Here is a 20,401-nt window from a genome sequence, read left to right as displayed (position 1 = left end):
TTCTGTAGAATTTTTTCAAATGAGTAAGTTTTCATGTAATGAAAAGGCTTGATATAAATTCTGGAATGGCATGGAGAAATGTGTGCGTTTTCTCCACTCCAGAACTTTTTTGTTAAATTTGAATACCACAGACATGGATGGAAAGTTCTGCATTTTATTAAGTTGCAAGCAGAACAAATACTGTTGGCATACATAAGTATATCACTGTGTGCATTTTTGCTTGATAAAGTGTGGTAATTTGTTAAGCTTTATTATAAAACACACAGTTGCAAGGAGCATTAATAAAGCCCATTTTCTCTTTCTAATACATATACACACACACATGTAATATGTATGTATGAGTGTGTGTTACTGTGAATGTAGTGTGTGTCTAATATAAAAATAATGTGTGTAGTAAATAAATATATATATATATATATATATATATATATATATATATATATTTGTTTTTTTGAATGGGTGTATATCCTTATATCAAACTTGGAACATAGAACAGCAGCTGATCAAATACAACTAGGTAATCCGCTTTCCATTAATACAACAATTACTTTATCTGGGGGCAAGCCCCCGTGCACACAACTACAGTCGGGAAACTACAAATTCTTTGATTCTCTCTGTATCGCAGTCTCTCAGAGGAAAAAGCTGATAAGTTCAACAAGCTGATTTTTGATCAGCTGTGTTGTCTGTTTTCCCTTTCAACAAATCAACTTTTCGACAAAAGTATGCAATTCATATGTACGTGCCTGCTATAAATTAGACATTTTAGCAAGTTAAAGAGTTTAGCAAACCCTAGAGGATGTTATTTGCTGTAGTCGGCACATCTCTGATTTTTGTTTCAGGTTTTTTATCTGTACCTCTTAAAATTTGTGATGTTGTGAAGCATAGAACCCAAGCAACACAAAATGACAAAAAACACTGAGCCAGCTGCTGGAATCCAAACAGAAAACGACCAGAACCAGTTCACAGCTGTTTTATTACAGGAACTAAGCACTTTCGTGTGTATATAACATACACTTCTTCAGAATTTAAAACGAACATTCACAAAAATTCAGTTTAAATAACCCACCAATAAAATCACATGACCCCTCAACACCCCTACCAATTCTAATCTTAAAGGCTACTTGCTCATATAATAAAATACATAAAAGTCTATACAAATATATACTAAAAAAACCTAACCTAATGTTTCCCTAATATGTACAACATAATAACACATTAAGTACAGTAAGACACAAGTCTTAAAACACAAGCTATGGATAAAGGCTCATTCAAACCTGGGGGTGAGGTGGCATTTAATTTGTTGCCAGTGTGACTCCCTCCATTCTACCATGTCATGCCACTGTCCCTCCCATTAAATACCACTGTATGGTGTCGATACCAAAACATAAAAAACATGGTCTGGATGTTTTTCTACATGACAATACAATGCATTAAAATTCTCCACTGCATGATGTCATAAATGTGTTCATAAATCCATTCTTTAAAACTGCAAATGGTTTTCCCAACATAAAAACTTGGGCACATTTTACATAAAGCCATACGTATTTATGAACACATTTATGACATCAAGCAGGGGAGAACTACTAATGCATTGTATTGTCATGTAGAAAAACATCCAGGCCATGGTTTTTTATATTTTGGCATCGACACATTACAGCGGCATTTACAGTGATGACCGTGACATGGTAGAACGGAGGGAGTTGCATTGGCAACTGAAATTAAACGCCACCTCACCCCCAGGTTTGAATGAGTCTTTATCCATAGCTTGTGTTTTAAGACTTGTGTCTCACTGTACTTAATGTGTTATGTTGTACATTTTAGGGAAACATTAGGTTAGGTTTTTTTGGTATATATTTGTATAGACTTTTATGTATTTTATTATATGAGCAAGTAGCCTTTAAGATTAGAATTGCTAGGTGTGTTGATGGGTCATGTGATTTTATTGGTGGGTTATTTAAACTGAATTTTTGTGAATATTATATACACACGAAAGTGCTTAATGCCTGTACAATTGTGAACTGGTTCTGGTCGTTTTCTGTTTGGATTCCAGCAGTTGGTTCAGTGGTTTATGTTGTGAAGCATGCCAATAATTAAAACTATATATTTTTATTCAGAATAATAAATCCTCTTATTCCGTCAAGTTTAAATGGCTGGTGGCAGAGTGTTTCTGATTGCGCAATAGACTCTGTCCCTATTTTTTGGGTAAATAATTATGTATATCTTATCAGTATACAGAATCGGCACAGTTTTACTTCATATATGCAACAACATGAGGTGTTAAGATACAACTGGTGATGTCTGTACTTAGCCCCATCTTCAGCATTTCATTAAGTTAGTTTTCCTGGATTAGTGTAAACAGTAATGAAGATCAAGTGCCACCTCTGGTAAAACTTGTATAAACACTTTTGGGAAGAAGATTGACATAGCTTTACAATATTTAACCATTGCTGTATCCTTTTCTGAATGGGAAACCTCAGGAAATTAAGTGAATTTTAGAATAAAAGTGGCCTTACTTTGAGATGCATATCCCTAACAACATTGTCTGCAAATTGCTTTTTCCATAAGCTTGACTTGTTCTGTAGCAAGTTAGCCCACTTTATCTGTGGTATTAATGGAAAATACCTTTGCAGACTGTTGCATGGTATGTAATGTGAACTCCTTAAGTTATGCTGCCCATCTCGGGAGAGTATGTATAATAAACTTACACAGTTTCCCACTGCATTTTTTTTTTTACCTAAAATCTTTAAGAATTTTTGTCATTTTTTTCATGACTCTAATGTGAGTTTAGTTTATCCAATGTAATTTTCAAGGCTAGCATTTCAGTTCGTATCATGATCTTTAATGTCCTTCTGAACTGCCAACAACCCAGCCACATGGGATGTTGATTTAGCATCTCCTTTGGGAGGCAGCACCTGGGGAGTACAACACCCCAAATATTGCAGATGTTGGAACCTGAATCTGGTCACCTGGTAAAACAGCTGGTACATGTGGCTATGGCAAAGCAACTCGTGAAATACTTTTGTAAAATTCTGAAGACCTTTCAAAGAAGAGGTGACTGGGATGGTAGTCAGACCCAAGAGGTTTGGAGAGATACTGCCATGAGAAAAGACTAAAAGTCTGAGGATATGCACAAAGGAAAGTAGAAGAGAGAAGGAAGTTATGATATGGAAAAGAAAGGATTTGTTTAAGTGTGGGCATATGTAGCAAGTACAAGTTTATGAAGTTCAAAATAAACACAAGGAAAAGATTACAGCACAGAAAAAGTATTAACGGGTCACTGTAATAGTTTCTCAGAAGTGAAAAAGTGATAGCTTCAAAGGAGCCCAAGACAGGTGAAGTAAACCTAGAGGTAGGGGCAGTTACAGCGGACCAACTTAGAAGATGACTGGTAAGCATGTATACCAATTGACAAATTATGTTTGCATTATAGTACAAAAGCTAGTGTAATGCCTTGGCTTTCATTTGTTCTAGAAAGGTACAGGAAACCCTTTATTGGCTTGATGTTTCTAAACAAAGCATGGGGAATACAGATATGTCATTATCATTTAAGGGTTATGTTTTTAACCTTTTATATGAACAAAAGAGTACCAGTGGTTTTTTGATGGCTTGCAAACTCTGGTGAGACTTTGGTCAGAAGGGCACTGCTGAAGATTCTTCTGATGAAAATATTTTGTTACTAAGGGGATGGCAACAGTTAGTTTTAAACACATAAAGCATTCTGTAAATGATATTTATCTCACTATTTTTGTGTAGATCTTATGTAATTCTGTCCATTTAACTTTTTTAAGCTATCCCTTTCAAGTTTATTTTCAAAGGTGAATATACCACACTAACAAATTTTATTCTTGACAAAACTTTGTAGGTCTGTTGTTCAATAAACTAATCTTTTGTATAAATAACAGAAGTTGCCTGTAGGTATGTTGGTTAGTTTCCACCAAAGACTTTTCAGAAAAAAAAAAAACTTGTCTTCAGAAGTTTGAGATGGAGAAAATAAATTGATCATACTGAAGATAACTTTCTTCTAGGAGGTGGGAGTCAAGTAGCTAGCATTATAGTAGAGACCCTGTGAGAGGGCTAGTCATGTCATAGTGCAGGGATGGAGAGATCCCTGCATCTCTGTATGTATCTAGGTGGGGTGGGGGGAGAAATAAGCTATGCAATTGCTGTGTTTGAAATGGGGACTTTATTCATCCTTTCATATCAGTAGAAACAATTAACTGTGCCAGGCTACCAGGCCATAGCCCCAAACTAAAAAAGGTGCCTAATGTGACCAAGGTTTATAGCTAGTAAAGTAAAAGTGCATTTCAGTGACCAGGTAAATTTATTTACCAACTAATTACGCAAGAAAACAATGTTTTAAAGATGGTTAATGCTCACACATGTCACTGATGACTCTCAGTCCTTATGTTGCTCTCCTGTGCTTGCAGCCATCCTTGAGTTACTGGCTTTCATCCGTGAGTTGTGATTCCTTATTTACAATTGCATTTTGATTTACTTGACTGGTAATTAAATTTCCATAGCAGTTTTTGCACTGGATTTCTTATCGCAATCATGATTTGTTATGCTTATGTTTAATATTTTCATTCTTGTTAGTTGCAGAAATGCGTTTCCTATAATTATGATAACAAACTTTTCTGGAATATCAGTGTTAAACTTTTTGTGTTTGTATACACCAAATACTGATGCTCCTAAATGAGTGCGTTTACTTCCTTGGTCTGAGTTGTGGCTGAAAAGGGGTTTCAACCTAGCTTGGTTATATTAACCTGCCTACCTATTTACCTGTTGTGATGATCAATTAATTCAGCTGTGTCAAACATAATCGAATGCTCACTCCATTCCACATGAAACCATTGCATCTAGCAGGTCATTCTTCAGGCAGGCCACTCTTTCATTACATAAACACTTCTTATCAGTCTTCTCAGTATTTTGGTGTGCACTTTCCCAGTCCATTTCCACTCATCTTTTCTGTAAAGGTAAACACAGGTAAAATTCAAATATAGTAGTGTGTGTCTCTTGTCTTTGAAACATCACCACTTCATAATTTTTTCCTATTTGCAGTGGGCTCTAGTTAGGTGTGTTAAATTTCTACTCGTAGCTCAATGGCAGGCAACCATGTAATTAATCATGTAGCGTCCTTTATTAGCTGCATTCCTCTGCTGCTGTCACACTAAAATTGTGTGTGTGTGTGTGTGTGTGTGTGTGTGTGTGTGTTGCTAGTGATTTGTAACCCTTGTGAGTCCTTCACTGGCAGGAATTATAAGCTCCCTCCCCTTAAAGGTGGCATATCAGGTTCTGTAGGATATGAGGGACCAGGGAGATGCCATGGTTGCAGGCAGGGGAATGGGGTTGCTTTTTTTAGTGGCAATCTGACCCCCTACCCATTGGCATCTGATTTTAGTTGACTACTGTGTGTAATTAGGTCCAGCAGCATCTTTAATTGGTGACTCATCCCATGTTTACCTGCAAGCCTAGCCCAGCTGCTGCTGTGAACTTCAGTCTACACCAGGATTGCAAGAGTGGCATACTGTCACCAGTACATCTTATCTCTCAAAGCTGAGAGGTGAGCAGGAACATCTCATCTCTCAAAGCTGAGAGGTGAGCAGGTACATCTCATCATCTCTCAAAGCTGAGAGGTGAGCAGGTACATCTCATCATCTCTCAAAGCTGAGAGGTGAGCAGGTACATCTCATCATCTCTCAAAGCTGAGAGGTGAGCAGGTAGTCTTGTCATTCCTATTTTCTTCTTTCCATCTTCTACAGGTGTCCAAGCCTCTAATAGAACTTGGGTTTCCTGGATCAATGTTAGGAGTTGATTCCTCTGCAGTGGTGGTGCCGGCTTAAAATTGCTTGAAGATGTCCTACTGAGACTTCAGTAACACACACTGCATTGTTTTTATGCCATTTTTCTCTCCCAACTTAGCACTCATCATAAATCACCTAAGCATTTTTTTGTTTTCAGGTTTGAACATGGTAACAGATACATTCTTGTTAGATCTACTCTAATATGTCAAAGCTCAAACTTCAGAGCATATCAGTTTGCAGTTGTACAACTAAGCAAAGGTCTTATAGGTTCATAAGTTTAATGGTTGGTTACTTGGCTATTGGCCCAAGAGCCATTTTAAGCCTAACCAAGCTTACCCCAAATTTACAAAAATGTTGCTGATGTGTCAATATCTTAAGGAATTTTACGGTTGCAATATAGACTTGTACACCATGTGTTCACAGGCTGCTTCTCTCCATTAGGGACAAAGGTGCCAAAACGAGGGGTAAACTTGTGATTTTCCATCCACTGGTCCAAGTTGTATTTAAATAGCGTTATGGATGAGCTTTGCTTCACATGAATGGGCAGCCTGTTATGAGAGGGTGTAGTCTTTGCAACACAAACCTGTCTCTCCATCATATCCTGTTTTGTCACAGATGAGATTTTGGTCCTTAGAAGAGAGAGTTTTATGCTGTTGGTTTTGTGAGTGTTAATCAAATCCATTAGTGTGGGATCTGAGGAGGTCTTGTAGGTTAGGCATAGATCTCCTGCTCAGCAGTTTGTAGGAGACAAGTGTACAGGGATGGAGCTTTGATATAGTCCACATAAGACTTGTTTACTCTTTGTATTTTTGTGTGTGAGGAACCTCTTTGGTCTATCAAGCAACATTGTCCAAGGAGTAAACCTATCATGGGCAGTATTTTATTTGACTTGTTATCTGAACTTTCAAACAAAAAAGCAAAAAGTTATTTTTCTGTGTGGTTGGTCTAGTACAGCATTCTGTAAATTTTGTTCTGAACAAGTTGTTGTTTAAAGCAACTAAAACAAGTATCGGGACAAATCAAACTCTCAAAAGGATATAATTGGGAATGGGGAGTCTGTTTCCTCCTTTTGTAAATATTACAAATATCCACAGTCAGTGAGTCTTGGTTAACCTTTTTAATAGGTTCATAGGTGTGTTCTAGGCTAATGGCCCTGGAGCCTTTACGAGCCTAGCCCATAGGATTATCCTGGCATCGTGCCATCCAACCTTAGTTCCTAGTGCTTCTGCCAAGTAGAGTCAATGGATTGATCCCTGGGGTGAATTTTCTATTTCCCATCCACTCATCAAGATTGCTCTTGAAGAGGGCCAGTGAGGTGCTCTGCTTGACATGTATGGGAAGTCCTATTCCATAGCATGGGCAGTCTCTGGGTTATGAACCTGTCCCTCCAGCTTGTTCTGTTGATTGTGGTAATGAGGTTGAGGTCTCCGGAGCGTGTGATGCAGAGGGATTGGGATTTCTTTAGATGTAGCATTTCTAACGGAGGGATTGAGATTTCTTTAGATGTAGCATTTCTGACAGAGCTGGGTCAGTCATGGCTTTGTAAGTCGAGCAGAGATTGCCTCTAAGTAGGTGATTATGAGACCAAGAATAGTTGGATTTTTTTTTTTAGTCTGTCCATATAGGACAAGTGTTTAATTTCTAGGATCCTCTTTTTGTGAGGTACTTTTGTGGCCTCTCCAGTTGTTGCAGGTGCCTGGTTAGGGGCATGCCAAATGGGGTGTTGTACTCTATGATTGGCCTAATGAGGGAAGAGTAGAGGGAGACAATGACCTCCTTTCTTCCTGGATGCAAAACCCTTAGTAATGAGATGTGCCACATAGAAGGACTTTCTGATGACAGTGGCAACATGGTGGTCAAAAGAGAGGTTGCTGTCAACCTGTGTTCCCAGATCTCGAATGGCTTCTGTGTTCAGTGGACTGCCATCAATGTGGTATTACAAGGGAACTGTTTTTTTTCCCCAAAGGAGATGAAGACACACTTTTTTGGCATTGAGCTTAAGGCCATGGTTCTGACACCAGTCGTTGGTCTCATTGAGGCCTTTCTGTAGGATGTCAGCATCACTTGTAGTTTATTGGCTGTTTGGGCACTTTTTTCCATCTCTTTCAACTTTCTGGTTTAAAAGCCTGCATTTGTGCTCGTTTCCCACCTTTCCAGTAACTAGTCTAGTCCAGATACAGATTTGCTGTATCCAGGACTGTTTGTAAGCTTCTGAGCCACTTAAGCCTTTCTGTGTTTGAGGGAAGAGTTCTAGCTTATCAGTGGGACTGGTAAGCACTAGGTAGTCGTATCTACCACAAGATCCAGGTACAAATTCTTAGTTTTAGCACTTTTGCTTATTCGTGCTCAGCACTTGTTTAGAACTTGTTCTTAGCACTAAATAAGCTACAAATTACTACAGCACTCAACCTTCCTCTTTACCTAGTGGAAAACAGTTTTTGTACTTTCCTCACTTGCTTAGAGAAAAAACGCTGTTATACCCACTTTCCTCACTTGTCTAGAGGAAAGTAGTTTTTTATTCAGGCATGTCCAAGGGTCAGCTCCCAGTGTTCTCTCCTGTCTATCTGATGAATCTGGGCATCTTGAGGCAATGTATCAGTTGCCTCATGTACACAGACTACCCTCTCCTCCTTCCACCCAACACCACAACCTGTGAGAGATCCACTTATCTAGCCAAACTGGAGGTGAAGCTGTCTCCACCCAAGACTGAAAGTGGCAGTCAAGAGGAGAAGGTTAACACTTGCACTGCACCACACTCATCACATAGTCCCACTAAACCTACAGCACCAAAATCCACACATACAAACACAAAAACGTTCGCAGAGGGTCTCCATAATAATCTGCTCAAGCAACAGAGACCTCCAAAGCAGAAACGCAAGCAACCTCCACCCCCCCAACACAACCCAAATAACACATAGCCTACAGACTCAGTGTGCCAATAAACCACAACCCATAAGGCAAGCCAACGTACCCAACACACTAGTCATAGGTGACTCTATAGGCAGGCACACTGATGTCCCACTCACCAGGCTAAACAAGGAGAAGGTTAGTGTCAGCTGCCTGTCGGGTGCCAGGATTTGCCATATAACCCACGTGCTCAGGTCACTCCACAAGTACAAATGTGACTCTGTCATTGTCCATGTTGGTGTGAACGACCTGAGACGAACATCCCTGGACTACATGAAAAGAGACATGGAAGAGCTCTCTTATCTTGTAGCCCAGGCAGGTATGACCCTAGCCCTGAATAGCATCCTGCCATTTCCCAAAATAATACCACAGTACAAGGACAAAATGATTGACTTCAACAATTGTCTAAGCTTCTGGTGTCATTCAAAGGGGATCCAGTATCTGTCTGTCTGGGATGACATGGTCTACTGACCACGATGCTTTGCCAGCGATGACCTGCACCTGTCGCCCCTGGGATACTGGCTAAGGCTCCTGCCATCCCTAAAGTGCCTTTTTTAGGCAAGGTTGAAATGACAAACTCATCACCGTAACAGGAACAGGCAAGCAAAAACTGAGGGCAATGCTACTCAGTGCTAGAAGTCTAAATCTCAAAATGCACTCACTCGAGGCACTCATTAAAATGGACAACATTGATATCTGTGCAGTGACTCAGACCTGGTTCAAGGCTCTAGAGAGCACCCCTGCATTTCCAGGCTATAAATCGTACCGCGCTTTTCAGCCATCTAACCTGGACCAGAACACCAAAGGCAGAGGTGTCCATATTCATTAAGGATATCCACAACTCCAGGCTAGTTGCACAGCATAATGCATCCAAGGTTATCCAAGTGCAACTAACTGGGCAAAACTGCAATCCATATTGTAGCTTGCTACAGATGCCCCACCATTCCCCAGGATTCCCACTTCTCTTTTCTTGATATACTGGAAAATATTAGGGTTCAGCCAAGCACCCTAATAATGGGCGATTTCAACTACCCCACCATTAACTGGTAACACTACTAGTGTACCAACGCTTTCTGGAATTCATAAATTCCAATGCCCTGGATCAACTTATTCACACCCCCACCAGGGGCAGCAATATCCTAGACTTAGTCATTACCAACATGAGTGACTGGTGTTCCACACGTGAAGTCAACTCCTCGTTGATCAGATCCGACCATAAGCTAATCACCCCAGATGTCTGCATCCTGCCCCCATCCACCATTAAGGAAACCATGGTAAAAAATGTCTCCAAAGCCAACTTCATGCTTCTTAAGACAAAAGTGGTGAACTTCATGACAGCCATGCAGATGGACAATACAGTTATGACTGAATCCTACACAAATGCACTCTAAGCACTTACACGGGTGCATGGATCGTGCTATCCCAAACAGAACCAGATGCTATCTTCCAAAAAAAGGAAGCCAATTTGGTGGTCCCCTGCCATAAACAAACTCTACAACAGAAGGAAGAAACTGTTGCAAAAGAGAGAAGTCCCATGAGTGGAGGAGCTCCCTGGTCAGCCTCAGTAAGAAGCTGAGATCCCTTATAAGATCTTCCAAAGCTAGCTACGAAAACAAAATCGACACTGATTCTAAGGGCAACCACAAAGCATTCTATAGCTATGTCAAGAATCTCAATGGCAACACCCAGATCTGCTCTGAGTTACAGCACAACGGCATGAAAATTAGAGAACCAACTGATATTGCCAGCATCCCGGCAGATAGGTTTAGTGCTAACTTTACCCCCCCTTCACCCCTAAAGGGCCCATATCTCTACAGGAAGAATGCAGATTCCCTGTAATTACATTATGCAGGTAAAAGCTGCACTTTTTCTAAAACCAAAAACACAGCATCCGTGGGATCAGACAACATCCCAGGCTGCGTTTTACATGAACTTCAGAACAAAATGGCTCCCCACCTAAGCACCATGTTCAGTCATGGTCACATGTCAGGCTTTGTGCCCACAGAATGAAACACAGCAACCGTTGTCCCACTCCACAAAGGGGGAGCCACCACTGATCCTGGGAACTATCGCCCTATTAGACTAATGAGCCTGGTCTGCAAGGCCATGGAACAGATAATCATGGAACTCATCAACAGACATTGATAACCTCCAAACTCTGGATCCCATGCAGTTCGGGTTTGTGAAAGGCAGATCATGCCTTCTGAACCTGATCAACTTCTTTGAGGCAGTCACCAAAGCTGTAGATGAGGGTAAAGTGGTTCACACAGCCTATCTTGACCTTGCCAAGGCTTTGGACACCATCCCCCATGCTGGAATAAACTCACTAAACTAGGTATAAATCCCTACGTCACAAGATGGTTTGCCAACTGGATCACTGACAGAACCCACACTGTAAAAGTTGTAGACTCCAAATCTGACTTCAAACCAGTGACAAGTGGAGTACCACATGGTTCATTTCTGGGAGCTCTCCAGTTTGGTATCTACTTCTCTGAAGTACAGGCTAACACAGAAGGCCTCTGGCTAACGAAGTTCGCAGATGACTGCAAACTAGGAGCCATAGTAGAGTCCCCAAATGATGTGGACATCCTACAGAAGGGCCTCACTGAGATGCCTGGTGTCAAGAGGCATGGCCTCAAGCTCAATGCCAAAAAGTGCATTGTCATCCCTTTTGGTAAAAACTCTGTACCCATGAACTACCACATAAAAAGCAGTCTACTTAATGCTGAATGTGTGATAAGAGACCTTGGGACCCAGTGGACAGTTGTCTCTCCTTTGATAATCTCATCACCACAGTAGTCAGGAAATCCTATGTGGCACACGTCATCATAAAACAGTTTTCATCCAGGAAAAAAGAGGTTATTGTTCCCCTCTACTTGGCACTCAGACCCATTAATAGAGTATAATGCCCCTTTTGGAATGTACCTCTCAAGATAACTTCAGCAGCTGGAAAGGCCACAGAAGTACCTCACAAAGAGGATTACTGGCCTCAAACAGATGCTGTACATTGACCATCTCAAACTCTAGCTTTACTCTGTAGCATATCGCCTACTCTGAGGAGATCTCTGCCTAACATATAAAGCTATGTTAAACCCAGAGCTGTTGGACATGCTACACCTAAAGAAATCCGAATCCCTCTGAGCTACATGCTCTAGGGACCTAAACCTTGTCACCACAATAAACAGGATAGAGGGATAGATTCCTGTCCCAAAGACTTCCTATACTCTGGAACAAGCTACCCATCCATGTCAAGCAAAGCTCCACATTAGCACTCTTCAAATAAAAGTCTTGAGTGGATGGGAAATAGAAAATATAGCCCGGGGATCACTTCTGTGGCTCTGCTCAACAGGGGCACAGGAAATTAACTTTCTTGGGTGGCGTAAGCCAGGGAACCTTGTTGGCTAGGCTTACTTAGGTCCTTGGGCCGATGGCCTAGTACCTACCTATGAACTTGGAGTTATTAATGGCTCCCAACTTGCAATCCACTGCAAACTTTGTCAGCCAGAGTCCCTTCGTGTTGGCCTGGACTTTAGAGAAGTAGATACCAAACAGGTGAGGACCCAGGACTGAACCCTGTGGGACTCCACTCGTGACTGGTCGGCAGTCTGACTTGGAGTCAGCTACTTTCACACTGGGTTCCATCTGTGAGCCAGTTTGCAACCCACCTAGTGATATAGGGGTTGAGACTAGCTTAGTAAGTTTTTCTATGATTCCTGAGTTGGGGGATGGTATCGAAGGCCTTGGCCAGATCAAGGTAGGCTGTATGAACAACCTTATCTTCATCCACATCTGTAGTGACCGACTCAAAGAAGTCAACCAAGTTGAGCAGGCATGATCTACCCTTCACAAAACCAAGCTGTGTAGGATCCAGAGTTTGGAGATTCCCTATATCCTTGTTTATTAGGTCCATGATGATGCGTTCCATAGCTTTGTATATCAGACTCCTCAGGCTAATGGGGCGATAGTTCCTGTGGTCTGTAGTCGCTCCTCCTTTGTGGAGAGGGATGACTGTTGCAGTGCGCCATTTGGTAGGGACAAAGCCTGAGGTGAGGACGTGATTGAACAGGGCACACAGGTGAGGTGCCAGTTCACTCTGTAGTTCATGTAGAACATAGAACACAGCCAGGGATACTGTCAGTCCCATAGAAGCTGTATTCTTGGCCTTGGACAGTGCTATTTTAACCTGTGCAGCAGTAATACTGGATGCCTGGCAATCTACTGGTATTGTGATTGGTCCTTTGGGGGGGGGGGGTAACGTTAGCACTGAATCTGTTTGCTAGTATATTTGTAATATCTGTTGGCTCGGTATAGGAGTTACTATTGTGCAGTAGCTCAGAGCAAATCTGGGTATTGCCATGGATATTCTTTACATAACTATAGAAGGCCTTGTGGTTGTCTTTACTATCTGCTGCAATTCTGTTTTAATAGCTGGCTTTAAATCTTCGCTCATTTTTAACATAAGTTGTTTGCAGTGTTATGCACAGGGACAGAGCCATTTCCATCCTTATGTTCCTTTCTTAGACAGACATGACAAAAGTCTGATCTGATTTCTGAGCCATGTTTGAGTATTTATTGGGAAATGTGGGTTGACTTCAGGATTGCTGGCATTGTTTCTGCAATAGTGGATTTACTTGTACAGTTTTATAACTTTGATATAACCCAATCTTTCTTTGCCAGATATGCTGGTTTGTCATGTATTTTATTCTTGCTGTGCACCTGATTTGCATATACTGCCCAGCAGGGTGGTTATGTCCAAATCAGGAATAGGCAATTTCTTTTGCATTTGAGTATTTAAATTTGTCTTTGCATAAAATGTCATTGTTTTTATTGAAAAATAGTTTTAAGATTTCCTGAAGGTACATCTGGAACACTGTGTTCTAGGTGTAACTTCTTTGCCATAATTCTCTGGAAATATTCAAACTGACTTCTTGAAAGAATATACACTGCATGTCATGCCATTCCCTGTAGCTTGGTACTGGCATATTTAATGTTACAGTCCCTCTGTGCATCTCTTTCTTTTTGTTTTTTTTTTGTTTGTTTTTTTTTTGGGGGGGGGGGGTGTTGGATGGTATTGTATGTGTATTCTGTGAGGTAGCATGTATTACATAAGCATTTTAAGTTAGTTGATATTTTTACCTGCACTCAAAACATTTCAATAAATGTAGATTTTCAATCTTTAGTATCACGATTAGCTTTCCAACAGCTGTGTGTCTGTCTTAATTGATTTCCAGGTGTGGAGAATATGGCAGAACTGCTGTATCCTGATATCTGATCTTTGCGCCAGTTTCAACTGTACCGTGCTTCCACTTATGGACAGAATTTGATGAGCCTTTGTCTGCAGCATTTTACTGTAAGTTCTCACAATTTCTTTTTTATTGATTTATTTTCCTTTTTCTGTGACTTCTGATTCTACTGGTTATGAAAGTTCTGCTTGCTTATTTTCTTTGAATGTGTTTCTCCTATAAATATGTGCTGCTTTTCCGTGTCCTTAAGAATGTTGGAACCCCCCCCCCCCCCCCCAGGTTAACCAGTTACTTAAGCTTTAAGCTGCAGACTTTCCTATTTTTATTTTATTTCCAGTTATTTAATGTGGTAGTCCTTGTCCAGTTTCCGTTATAGTTGTAGTGCTGTATCTGCCATTTTTTTTCTCTTCCACATTTTCTATGCATTATTTGTAGGCATCAGAAACTACCTGTAGTAGGTAGTTTGCTTTTTAGTTATCTGCATATTATTGATCTGGTGAGAGACTGAATCGCTGAAATGGAGTATTCCTATATTCCAAAACTGGGACACAACAATCTCCTTAGCTGTTGCTATTACTTTTTCTAAACAGATTTTTAACTGGATAGTTCCCTCTTCTTTTCCATTAGACTGTAGGTAGTGAGATTGGTTATTATTATTATTATTACGGGAGCTCTTGCTGTGAGGTAACAACGCTACCGCCGTACCACCATGGCGCATCTCTAGCTGACAGCGAGTAAACACTTTTATTCTGAAAGGAACAAGAAGATTTGCATATACAGGAGAAGCTGAGCTATTGTCAAGTACAGCTCAGGGTAAGTAAAAGACATAGACATTTACTCCAGTTCTTACAGGTACTTTTTTGTTGTATCCTCTGATTCGGGATCCGCTGCTTCCCTGGGATCTTCCTCTGGTGCTCAGGGTGCTTTGCTGGTTCTCCCTTTCGGCCTTCGGTTTCAGTTTTCTTGAAGCTGTTGTCTTGGAGGACTGTCTTTTTACTGGCAGTTACTTCCATCACAAGAATATCTGAGCTGCATGCTTTGTTCTGTATTCCTCTATTTGTTTTTTTCATAAGGACAGTGTTACTGTTAGGACCAATCCTTCCTTTTTGCTCAAGGTCACTTTGGAGTCCACTTTGAATCAGCTTATTCACTTGCAAGTCTTCTTTCCAAATTTCCTTAACAAGGGGGATATTTGCTTCATTGGCTGGATGTACATGGGCAACTCACATTTTATTTGGACAGAACAAAAAGCTTTAGGAAAACAGAACAGCTGTTTGCTTCCTTTCCCAGGACAAGTCTTGAAAAGCTTGTGTCAAAAGCAACCTTATGCAAATGTCTGTTCGATTTATATTTCTTTTTATTATGCTTTGAGAGCAAGATCTTTACCTTTATAACCTAGAGGTCATTCTTCTAGAGCAGTTACAGCTTCTACTGCCTTTTTTACTGGCTTCTGCTGATATTTGTGCTTCTGCCAGTGGAACGATGGTCTTCCAGGACAGCAGCTTCCAGGGAACGTACTGGGGGCCGAGGGGGAGAGCTGGCGGGGCACTTGGGGTATCGGCGGAGGATCTCAGGGAGGTGCCGGATCCTGAATTGGAGGATATAACAAAAAAGTACCTGTAAGAAGCTGTTGGACATGCTCCACTTCAAGAAATCCCAGTCCCTCTGAGCTACATGCTCTAGGGACATAAACCTTGTCAGTACAATAAACAAAACATGCTGGAGGGATAGATTCCTGTCCCAAAGCCTTCCACACTCTGGAACAAACTACCTATCTATATCAAACAAAACTCCTCGTTAGCACTCTTCAAGAAAAATCTTGATGATTGGATGGGAAATAGGAAATTCACCCCGGGGATCACCTCTGTGGCTCTGCTTGACAGGAGCACAGGAAAATAATTTTCTTGGGTGGCGAAAGCAAGGGTACCTTTTTGGCTAGGCTTATATAGGCCCTAGGGCCAATAGCCTAGTACCTACCTATGAACCTGTGTCTGAATTCTCATTCGTGAGTACACACATCTGCATTCATTACTTTTGCATTGCAGACAATTGTTAAATATGACCACATTGGTCAGTTTTAATGCCTCTATACAACTTATCTGCTATGTGTAACTCCTTGCTCTGTATTTTGCTTTAGGGTCATACTGCTATAATTTAAGCAGCATCTTGTCCAGTCTTGGATGTGCCTTATACAAAGACTTTCTGAATGTAGCCTGCAAGGTTGTGTGGTCTGTTTCTACCTGGATTTCTTTACCATAGACATATTAATGATTTTTTTTTTAATATCGGTATACTGTTGATATCAATTCCTTTTCTGTCTGTGCATTTATTTGCATCTGCATATTCTTTTGACCCATAGGCAGCTTGCAGCATCCTCTTGGAGGTGAAAAGCTCCTATACCCTTCTTACTGCCACCTGCTTAAAGTACAGCTGCCTTTATTCACATCATAATAATAAATCTTGGTGCAGCTGTACCCATTTTCTTGAACTTCAAAATTATTAACTTTTCATAGCGCCATCCCTAGGGCTAATCTTTGCTGTAGTTGCTTCCTAAGAGGCATAGTGGTCTCAGACATACTAGGTACAAATATTGCAAAATAGTGTAGTATTCTTTGAAACCTATGTAATGCCTACTTATTTTTTTTCTTTTTGTTTGACATTTCCAGTATTGCTCAAACTTGTTCTGCATTAGGTTTCTGTCCCTTCACCACTAAGTGGTGACTCGTGTAGTTCACATTTGTCACATTTATTTCACTTCAGATTATGCTGCCTTTACCTATTCAGCAATTACATCAGTTTCTTGTCACGCAAGAGGAGAAGGCTAACACCTGCATTACATCTCTAGCAACTCATAGCCCTTCAAAACCCACACCATCAACTCCCACACATAGCAACACTAAACCCACATATGAGGAGGCCCTTAACATTAACCTGCCCAAACAACTAGGACCTCCGAAGCCGAAATGCGAACAAACACCAGTCACAACCAACCTGCCCAAACAACTAGGACCTCTGAAGCTGAAATGCGAACAAACACCAGTCACAACCAAAGTGACACACAGCTCACAACACCAGTGTGCCACCCAACAACAGCCCCTAAGGCAAGACAATGTACCCAACACTTTAGTCATAGGTGACTCTGTAGTCAGGCGCACTGATGTCCCACTCACCAGGCTGAAGAAGGAGAAAATTACAGTCAGCTGCCTGTCGGGTGCCAGGATCCGCCACATAACGCATGCCCTCAAGTCACTCCACAACAAGTATAAATATGACTCTGTCATTGTCCATGCTAGAGTAAATGACTTGAGACATACCTCTCTGGACTACATGAAAAGAGACATGGAAGAGCTCTTGAATCATGTGACCCTGGCAAGTATTACCCTAGCCCTGAGTAGCATCCTGCCTTCGCCCATAATGATACCACAATATAAGGACAGAATGATTGACTTCAGCAATTGGCTAAGCTTCTGGTGTCATTCAAAGGGGATCCAGTATTTGTCTGCCTGGGAAGATATGATCGACAAACCACGATGCTTTGCCAGAGATGGTCTGCACCTCTCACCCCTGGGATTCAGGTTACTGGCTAAAGCTCTTGCCACCCCTATAGTGCCTTTTTTAGGCAAGGTTCAAAGGATAAAACAACCACCGTAACAGATACAAGCATACAAAATCTGAAGGTAATGCTACTCGGTGCTAGAAGTCTAAACATCAAAATGCACTGTCTCGAGGCACTCCTAGAAATGGAGAACATAGATATCTGTGCAGTGACTGAGACCTGGTTCAAGGCTCCAAAGAGCACCCCTGCAATACCAGGCTACAATTCTTACCACACTTTTCGGCCACAAAACCAAGATCGAAACACTAAAGGTGGAGGAGTGTCCATATTCACCAAGGATATTCACACCTCCAGGCTAGTTGCCCAACACAATGCATCTGAAATTCTCCAGGTGCAACTAACACTTGGTAAGACTGCAATCCAAATTGTAGCTTGCTACAGATCCCCCACCATACCCCAAGATTCTCACTACACCTTCCTAAACATACTGGAAAATATTAAGATACAACCAAACACCCTAATACTGGGTGATTTCAACTACCCTGCCATTAATTGGGAAAACTCCTTTTTCCAACGGTTCTTGGAATTCATAAATTCCAATGCTTTGGATCAAGTAATTTATTGCCCCACCAGGGGCTCCAATATTCTAGACCTGGTCATTACCAACATGGGAGATAGATGCTCCACACCAGTGGTCACCCCCTCATTGGTTAGGTCTGACCATAAGCAAATCACCCTTGACATCCACATCCCACCCCCACCCCCCAGTAAGGAAACCTCCTTAAAAAACTTCTGCAAAGCCAACTTCATGCTACTGAAGTCAGAAATGACAAACTTCACAACACCCATGCAGACGGGATCTGGAAGTTCGACTGCAGAATCCTACACTAAGGCACTGTATGAGCACATCCACTCATGCATGAATCGTGCCATCCCAAATAGAACCAAGATGCTCTTCTCCAAAAAAAGGAAGCCAGTCTGGTGGTGGTCTGCTATAAACAAACTATACAACAGAAGGAAGAAACTGTTGCAGAAAAGAGGAAAATCCCAGGATGCAAAAAAACTCCCTCACCAGCCTCAGTAAGAAGCTGAGATCCCTCATAAAATCCTCAAAAGCTAGTTATGAAAATAAAATTGCCAAAGATTCCAAAGACAACCACAAGGTATTCTATAGTTATGTCAAGAATCTAAATGGCAATGCTCAGATCTGCTCTGAGCTACAACAGAATGGCATTTAAATATACTGATCCCAAGGATATTGCCAATATCCTGGCAGATCGATTTAGTGCCAACTTCACTCCCGTCTCACCCCCTAAAGGGCCCATCTCAATACCAAAAGATTGCCAAATTCCGATAATCACAGCCACACAGGTAGAAACAGCGCTCTCCAAAGCTAAGACTACAGCATCCATGGGACCAGATGACATCCCAGGATGTGTACTACATGAACTACAAAATGAACTGGCACCCCACCTAAGTGTCATGTTTAATCATAGCCTCACCTTAGGCTTCGTGCCCACTGAGTGGCGCACAGCTACAGTTATCCCACTCCACAAGGGTGGCTCCACCTTGGATCCTGGGAACTACCATCCCATCAGTCTGACCAGCCTGATCTGCAAGGGCATGGAACGCATTATCATGGAACTTATAAACAAAGACATTGGCAACCTGCAGACACTGGACCCCACCCAGTTTGGGTTTGTGAAGGGCCGATCTTGTCTCCTGAATCTGATTGACTTCTTCGAATTGGTCTCCAGAGCTGTGGACGAGAGTCAGGCAGTCCACACAGCCTATCTGGACCTTGCCAAGGCCTTCAACACCATCCCCCACTCTGGAATCATAGGTAAACTTACTAAGCTGGGCATAAATCCCTACGTCACTCGATGGGTTGCCAACTGGCTTACTGACAGAACCCAGACTGTAAAAGTAGCCGACTCCAAATCCAGCTCCAGACAAGTGACAAGTGGAGTACCTCAGGGTTCAGTCCTGGGACCACTCTTGTTTGGCATCTACTTCTCTGAAGTACAGGCCAACACTAAGGGACTCTGTCTGACAAAGTTTGCAGATGACTGCAAACTGGGAGCCATTATTGAATCCCCAAATGATGTGGATATTCTACAAAAGGGCCTTACAGAAACAGATGCCTGGTGCCAGAGCCATGGGCTCAAGCTTAATGCCAGGAAATGTATAGTTATCCCCTTTGGAAAAAACATGTACCCATGAACTACCACATAGGCGGCAGGACACTAAACATCGAAAGTGTGATGAGAGACTTAGGGACACAAGTGGACAGTGGTCTCACTTTCGATAACCACATCGCCACAACAGTCAGGAAATCCTTCTACGTGGCACACCTCATCAGTAAGTGCTTTTCATCCAGAAAAAAAGGAGGTCATTGTCCCACTGTACTCATCCGTCATTAGACGCATTGTAGAGTGTAATGCCCCATTTGGTATGTACCTCACAAGACATCTGCAACAGCTGGAAAGGCCACAGAAATACCTCGCTAAAAGAATCACAGGCCTAAAGCAGATGCCATATGCTGACCATCTAAAAAAAAACTCCAGCTATACTCTGTGGCATATCGTCTACTCAGAGGCGATCTCTGCTTAACATACAAGGCCATGTCAAACCCTGAGCTGTTGGACATGCTCCATTTAAAGAAATCCCAGTCCTGCAAAGCTACACGCTCCAGGGATCTAAAACGTATCACAATGAACAAAACATGCTGGAGGGATAGGTTCCTGACCCAGAAACTCCCCATACTCTGGAACAGACTGCCCATACATGTCAAGCAGAGCACCTCATTGGCCATCTTCAAAAGGAACCTTGATGATTGGATGGGTGATAGGAAATTCACCCCGGGGATCATGTCAGTCGCCCTGCTAGACAGG

At 41.7% G+C, this 20,401-nt stretch overlaps 1 protein-coding gene across 1 annotated transcript in view; it reads left to right on the top strand.

Moving 5' to 3' along the window:
• The window catches only part of BECN1 (beclin 1), a 1,139,297-nt gene that overhangs the window by 2,518 nt on the left and 1,116,378 nt on the right, over positions 1–20,401 (top strand). The window contains exon 2 of the mRNA XM_044054677.1: positions 13,940–14,058. The gene's annotated coding sequence lies outside the window, so the exon portion shown is untranslated. The remainder of the gene's footprint in view (positions 1–13,939; positions 14,059–20,401) is intronic.

Source organism: Protopterus annectens, chromosome 13.part0 (genome assembly GCF_019279795.1).
Source record: "Protopterus annectens isolate FY-2018-M chromosome 13.part0, PAN1.0, whole genome shotgun sequence".
Classification (NCBI taxonomy): domain Eukaryota; kingdom Metazoa; phylum Chordata; order Ceratodontiformes; family Protopteridae; genus Protopterus; species Protopterus annectens.
Note: the sequence above shows the minus strand (reverse complement) of the source record. Positions and strands in the feature narration are given on the sequence as shown.